Below are 8,228 nucleotides of genomic sequence, written 5' to 3' on the forward strand. Positions count from 1 at the left end.
GTTTCATGCGTTTAGCAAATTGTATCTTATATCTTGGGTATCCTAAGTTTTGGGCTAATATCCACTTATCAGTGAGTACATATTGTGTGAGTTCATTTGTGATTGTGTTACCTCACTCAAGATGATGCCCTCCAGGTCCATCCATTTGGCTAGGAATTTCATAAATTCATTCTTTTTAATAGCTGAGTAGTACTCCATTGTGTAAATGTACCATAATTTCTGTATCCATTCCTCTGTTGAGCGGCATCTGGGTTCTTTTCAGCTTCTGGCTATTATAAATAAGGCTGCTATGAACATAGTGGAGCATGTGTCCTTCTTACCGGTTGGGACATCTTCTGGATATATGCCCAGGAGAGGTATTGCTGGATCCTCCGGTAGTACTATGTCCAATTTTGTGAGGAACCGCCAGACTGATTTCCAGAGTGGTTGTACAAGCTTGCAATCCCACCAACAATGGAGGAGTGTTCCTCTTTCTCCACATCCTCGCCAGCATCTGCTGTCACCTGAATTTTTGATCTTAGCCATTGTGACTGGTGTGAGGTGGAATCTCAGGGTTGTTTTGATTTGCATTTCCCTTTCTTTCTTTCTTTCTTTCTTTCTTTCTTTCTTTCTTTCTTTCGTTCGTTCGTTCGTTCGTTCGTTCGTTCGTTCTTTCTGCTGTTGCTCTTAACTGCTTACTTTTGCCAAATACCAGCATTGAAGAGTTTGTCCTTCCCTACCACAACTTCTTTGGGCAGAGCAAAAGGGCCCCTAGTCATCTGATTGGTACTTTTTCTTATAACTCTCTGGATGCATACTGGTAGACACTATACAAATATTTAAAACCTGGTATGTTCAAAATTGTATGTGATGCTTTCATTTTCTTTTATCTTAAGCCATATGGTTGCTATGAGAAAATGCTTCAGTGGGTTGGCTTATAAACAGCACATATTTACTGTAGTACTGAAGGCTGGGAAGTCTACAGCCAAAGTACTGGCAGATTAAGTGTTGGGTAAATTTAATATTCTGTAGGTATAATTTCCTAATTAATGATTTAAAAAATCTTTTCATTGTAATTGTACATGAAAAAGGAGTTTGTGATTTTTCCAAGGCCTCTATGCAAGGACACTAATCACTTTGATAAGGATTCTACCCTTACAATCTTTACTTCTAAGTACTATGCAGATCTTTTTTTGGGGGGGGGCACAAATTCACCTATAATTACTTTGTGCATTTTTTCCAACTCTCAAGGTATCTTAACCAGTTACCTTTCCCAAACTGAAATCCCAAGAACATTCTAGATACTTCCCTTTATCTTATCTTATGCTACAAATGATCACTTTTTTTGTTTCTTCATTTTGGAAATGCTTAGGTGTTCTTTCTAGGGATCACATCATGTTTTTCTAATGTGTTCATATACATCATATGTTTCCTCTGCAAATTTGTTCAGTTTTATAAAATGCAAATGCATTCCCTATTATGCTCAGGTGAAATTCACATTCCCAGACTTATATAAAACATCTCCAGGAGTAAAGATTGCCTATTGTGACTGCATTTACCTAACTATGATGTTGCCTATACCAGGGCCAAACTCAAGCATTTTTACAGAAATTATTTCTGGTCTTTTGTACTCCCCCATCTTGTCTTTAAATCTCTGGACATCTTTTAAATTGCTAGACCAAAAGCCAACTTGTTTGTTATTTAGTAAATTATTGAGCCTCTAATATATGCTGACACCAGGCTAGTGGAAAATTTCATGAATGATCTCCAGAAATCTACACATGTCTTTAGGCTCTTTGCACAGCTCTGTTAGTAAATGGAATTGTCAAGATTTGCATATTTACTGCTTCTTTAACTAAAGCATGTGCTTCCAGAAGAGGAGATTTGTTCTATTTATTTCGGTGCCATTAGCCCTTAATACAGGCATAGGTTATAATATGTTGAACAAATGATTGCTTAACACAAAGTGTTTATAATATTTCTTAGAGAGATTTGTAAAATTATACTTTTCTTTGCTCAGAATAGAGAGCAAACAAAGCTTTCTGAAATCCTAAAGCTACTGGGATAGAAAATGAGTGTTTTTAGAATAAGGGAACATCCCAGAATTCCAGTTAATTGGAGTGAATAATTTTGGACAAAAGTTTGAACATCAAATAGTTCTTTACTTCACCTACCTTTTGTGTCTATCATATATAATCTGATAGAAACTAGCACATACAACCATAGCTTTTTATTTGTTGTAGATAATGAACACTGAGGAATCAGAGTTCTGAGGGAATAAATGATACTGATGTTTTGTGGACATAATGGGGTGGAGGAGGGGAGAGAGAACTATCATTACAGTCATTATATATCACACCTGATAGTTATAAGAAAGGACTGTGTGAACCAATGATTTTCTTTATAAGTTAAATGGTTGTAGCACATACCCTCACTAGTAATAAGAAAAATGAATGGTTTTATTAAATTTATAAGCTCCTTTTGTTTATTTGTTTTTGAGACAAGAGCTGGTTTCAAATCTACTATATATTCTAAGCTGGCTTTGGATTCATAATCTCTCCTTAGATTGAACAAGGACTTCCCCGGTCATCTTGCCAGCATAGAAGGGGGAAATCTTACAGAGCCTCACCTGTAGGCAACTAAGGGATGCTGAGAGTGGGAGAAACAGTGTTCCTTAATTGGTAATCCAATGCCAAGTGGTCAGCCCTGAGATCATTTATACAAGTAACACTAAATAGAGTCAGAAAGTTGTAGTTATATATTTATATCTTTGTATAAACTTGTAAAAATTACAATTAAAGAAAAAAATCTCTGAATCTGAAAAATTTTAATAGCTATACTTCATCCAAGGGACCAATACACAGAATTTACAAAGAATTGCAGTAATTAAATACAAATTAAATTAATTGCCAGTCAATTCCTGGGCTATCTTCCTATCTAATAATAATGGGACTCTTGGGCATACTAAAAGAGTCTCCCACTTTCAATTCTTAAATCAAGAAACAAACCAACCCAATCAATGTAAAAGCTGGTACTGATTATACTTCCTCACAACACAAGAAGAAAGCCTGTTTCAAAGCAAGTATTTCATTAACATTGTTTATCTAGACTTCTAAAGCTCAGCCCTGTTGCGGGAAATATTTAAAAAATTGAACAGTCTCATTCCCGTGCTTGTGCTGGGAACCCTCTGCTCCAGCTGCCTGGCTGGCCATGCACTGGTGGGCAATGGCTGACCTGTTTCTATCTCATGGAGATTCTGACTTAGAATTCTACAATCTCTCCACCCAGCTTGCTAGGTTCCCATTGGCCTGTCACTACCACACCAACCTGGTGTGTAAGGCTTCAAATCCCCCACAGCCTTTGTGGTGCACATCTGGCAAACCCATGCTTTGCCTTCTCTCTTGAACTCAGACGAGCTGCCCCCTGAAGGAAAATGCAACACAAACTTAGTTCAATGGTAACTCAATCTCTGGGTGCAACAACTAAAACCTAATCTTGTAAGCCTTATCAAAATCTGATTCCTCCAGTGGCAAAATCCTTGCAGATCTGCCATAATATCAGGAAACTCTATCAGCTACATCTTACCCATATGCTCTCCCTGTTCCTAAAGGACCTAACTCTCTCCTGCTTCCTCTCTTCCTCGTCCAACTCAGAAGTCCCGCCTACTCACCCAATGATTGGCTCCTTAACTCACTAGGTGATTGGTTCACAAGAAGCCACCTACGTATGTGACCCATTCCTTATTCCAGATAACCTCTCCTGGGAGAGCAGAATTAACATAAAAATACAAGCATCACAGAGCCACCCACATTACAGTCCCAAGAGTCACCCATACCCAACTCCCTGTAAAGTTTCTGGGAAGTGATAGTCTTGGGTCTGGAAAGAGATAGTCTTGGGTCCTCAGTAGGAAAAAATACCTAAAGTTGTCAGAACTCAAGGACGCATGTGGGTGGACATGTGTAAGCAACAGTCTCACATCTTCCATCTTCCTGGGATGGTGATATGTCACTTTTCAGTTGCAAGAAGTTTACTCTGGAAAACCATTGAGTTCCAGCGATGAATATCACAGGCTCTTCTTCCAAACCTGGCAGCATCCTTGGGTGGTCATTTTCATCAGCCCTGCTCTCAAATCTTATATCTACTTTTTATTTTGAACCAGTTTGTTTCACTTGTGTTGAGTAGCTGTAAAACAGGCAGCCTTCTTTTACTGGTCTTTCCAGATGTCGGTATTTTTCCATACAGAGAACTGGGTGCAGATTCTTTTACTTTCTTGGCCCTTTCACCCCAAAGACCCCAGCTACTTCAATAGCACCTCCCATGGTCCTTGGCAACTTCTTCAGTCAGAAAGTACTCCAGAGCTCGGTGCTCATAAGAGTTGGAGTCCACCAGGCAAGGAAAGTCCTCATCCACCTCACAGGAGATCGATTTGTGGGTCATGCTCACTTTCCTCTGACCTAGGATTTGCTTGAGGTTTGTCTGCTAGAGGACACTAAATTCTTTACAGGAGTATCAACTTTGAGCTCATTCAGTCGGTTTGGTTCCTGGTGAGCAATAAAGGTAGTCTTCTTCCCTTGAGGAGAAAAAGCAGGGCCAGCAGAGTTAACTATCACAGACTATAATTACTGGATGTGGAAGGTAGTTCAAGCATGTAGAGAAGAAGAATTCTCTCTGAAAGACTTGTGGGATGTTTGAGGCCATTTTCTAGAGACTATGCCCATGGTCCCAGGCATACCTGCTGTGAGCATGTTATTCAGTCACATTTGGCTCAGGACCTCATGGCATAGAACAGACAGCTTCCCAGAGTCTCTGAAGCCAGGTGACTCAGAAGATATTCTTCTGCTCTGAGAGGCACAGATAAAAAGTCTAAACATGAAAAAAAAAAGCCAAGTCTAAGTAGCAAAAACAACCATAGCAAATATATGTTAAATAGAATTTAAAGTAATATAAGATCTTACTTAATGTAATTTATTATAAACACTAAAAATAGATGGCTAGGTAAAAATAATTTTACAGAAAAGAGGATAACACTGCACAATGTTTTAAAATTAAAATATAGCATTTAACCCAACTTTAATTAAAAATAGCCTAAAGCTAAATTAATTTACCACCTTCATATTAAATATTTTTAATCAGGAAGCAATATTAGTCCTAAAAATATTCCTCTAAAACCAAACCAAACCAAACCAAACCACGCCACTAAAACCAGATTTGGGTCACTGAGTTTTAAACTATATTTCTTGTTATTAACATAGTTACATATTTTTATCTGTAAGATCATTAACATATTTTAAGGCCTTCTTCTGTCTCTCCATCCCTTAAAAGCACAGTTTTTTTTATATTTCCTTGAACTAATTTTCTTTTGCTCAGTTTTTGTTAAAATCTTGAAAGTTCCTTTATCTTTGGTACATATTATGTATTTTGGAAGCTATGCTTATTTTACAATAGGAACAAAGCATATATATATATATATATATATATATATATATATTAGACAAATATAAAGTACTAGCAATTATACTTCAAAATGCTGATAACTCTGAACCAGATTAAACCAGTGGTTTCCTACATACAATAGTCTATGCAAAGGTTACCTTCAAATTATGTATTCATTATCAAAGGCAGGGTTTGTTGCAAACAGATAATTTTCTGTTTTTAAGTCAGTATTTATATTTTTGCTAATAATCTGTTCTTTAAAGTTATTGTATTATTGGGTTATCATTTATTAGCAGAAGAAAAAAATGATTGGTAGTCTTTGTCACAGAAATCGTGTGTTCCTAATGCGGAGATGTCATGAGATGAGTGACCCCTGGTTGGCTATTATGAGTTGTTACATAAGAGCTGACTGGAGCAGGTTCTGAAAATTAATTGTTTTTCACATACAAAAATCTATGTTGAAACACTGGCTTCTTGTTAACTCATTAACTAGAGGTAGTTCATGCCCATCAGCTAATTAACAGGAGCAAAATGATGATCTTTGCTGTAATGAATGGTGGGATTTGGTAGAAAAGTTCATGATAAATGTAAGCAAACTACATTAATATAAATATGACTTCTTTATCATTTAGCAAAAGTTAACAATGTTATTTTCCTGCAGAGTAGAGATAAGCACTCAGTGTGCTATTGCTTTGGACTGTTTTCTTCCCATGACCCCACTAGGGGATAGTGTTAAAAACCCCAAATCTAGCTCTTTCTGACCCAGCTTATTTAGAACAGCAGTGGATTTAGACACATGGTGCTTTTTCCCTTTGTAGATCGGAGCTAGGTCAATTTCCTTATTCCTACTAACTTCAGTTTTCTTTGAAAGTTGATGGGGTTGACCTAGGACATCCCTAAGTGCCTATGAATGGAAAATCCTTGTTCCTAGTTCAACTCTGTTCAAAACATAGTGCCCTCCTGGGTGTGCCTGTGTCAAGCTGCATTGCAAGAATTTCAAAATAATCTTGAAATGGCCACATTATCTTCAAGTAGGTTAAAGTAAATGGTTTTGTGACAGAACCACTATTCTGAGTACTCAGCCATCGTTGGCCATGTAACTGGAAGGAGTTCTACAGAGCATCTCTGAAACATAGCAAGGACTTCTCTATCTTCTGTTCACACGGTCACTGGCAATGTTGGACGTTATGAGTGAAAGTGTTCCACAGTTTAGCCTGAGTGATAGGCCAGGGATTACGGGCCAAATAACAATTCATTAGTGTTACCAATGCTTTCTTTATCTACGAACATATTTTAAGTTGTATCGGCTATTTGCTTCCTGAAGTATTTGTCAAAATTAAAGAACTTCATTTTGAAAAAGATTAATGACCATAAATCATTTAATTTTTTAAAACTTATTTATGTATAGTGTCTGTATTTGCCCTCATTGGAGTGAATTGGGTGGGTGGAGGTAATTTCTCTCCTGCCATTTAGGTTCAGTCTTAGGTTATCAGGTTTGATGGCAAGCACCTTAATCATGGAACCATCTTGCCGTTCCAAAATACCAAATATCCTATAGTGTGTGTGTGTGTTGTATTCATGTATGTGCAAGTTTCACCTATGTGGGCACATGTTGAGGCTGGAATTTGATGTTGGAATGTCTTTCCTTAATAACCTTTTCAACTTAGAGACAGGGTCTGTAAGTTTGGTTTTCATGTATTGTGCTGTAAATGTTCACGGACTCCTCAGTGTGAATGCTGTACTTCAGTTATATATTTTGTATAGGGAAAAATATATTTGGGTTTTAGATGTTATTTTATCCCGAAAATTGACTCCACAATTTTACATCTCACTGCAATGTCAGATTACAACATTTAAGGTTCCCTATCTTCAAACTATGGCATTTCTTTATCATATATTCAGAGTAAATCAGCTGCCTCAGAGTAAATGAGCTGTCTTTGTTTTCCTGTCAGTGATAATGGTATTCACTCTCAGTTTATCCATACTCTGGGCGATGCATACTATAGTCTAACAACTACTTTAAGATTGTGTTAGACAAGTTAGAAAATGGATGTAATTAGAGGTGGACAACTTAAAATTATTGCAAATTACATGTAGTTAAGTCTTCCCTAGAAAAAGACATTTTCAGCATTCCAGCTCTCCAGCCTTGGCTATCGCTCTGCAGTTGGCGCCTGTAATTCCCTGCTGACCACGGGGCTGAGTGTATTATATCACATGTTTGTTTCTTCACTGTAAGGCTCTGACAACATCTTCTGGCAATCTTAGTATAAAGTGATTTCAAAATAATATTTATTTTGGAAACTGTTGTTCTTCTCTGCCTGATAAGGGATGAAACTCGGGCATGCTGCTTCCTGTATTTGCTCTGCTGCCAAAGATTCTGTAATTGTAAACTGAAAGAAAAGGTGGGGAGGGATTAGTGAAAGTCAGAGAATCTGCATCTCATTTTAGGGATTACATTTCCAAAGTCAATCTTTGTTCCAAAGGCTTAATTAAAAAATATTTGTTGACGGAAAATTAGAGAGCATCTGCAGCCCTCATTGTGCCACAAAATGCCAACTGCCTAGTAGTTTTTGGAAAAGTATTTAAAAATGGTAGAAATATATTTTTTTCATTTGTAAAATGTTGCAGTTCATACAGTTATTTTTTAAAAAGTCGACTGTACTTATAATAAAAGTTTCTTAAATCAATCTGGGTGGTTTTCACTTGGACTTCAACATTTGTGAACTGTTTGGTGTAGCTAGATGCACAAATAAAACACCTGTACCTCATTGGTCAAATCGGGGTTAGTAGTATGTGGGCTTGTTCTTCATTAAATT

Source organism: Mus caroli, unplaced genomic scaffold (genome assembly GCF_978045245.1).
Source record: "Mus caroli unplaced genomic scaffold, Mus_caroli_1 scaffold_2, whole genome shotgun sequence".
NCBI lineage: Eukaryota > Metazoa > Chordata > Mammalia > Rodentia > Muridae > Mus > Mus caroli.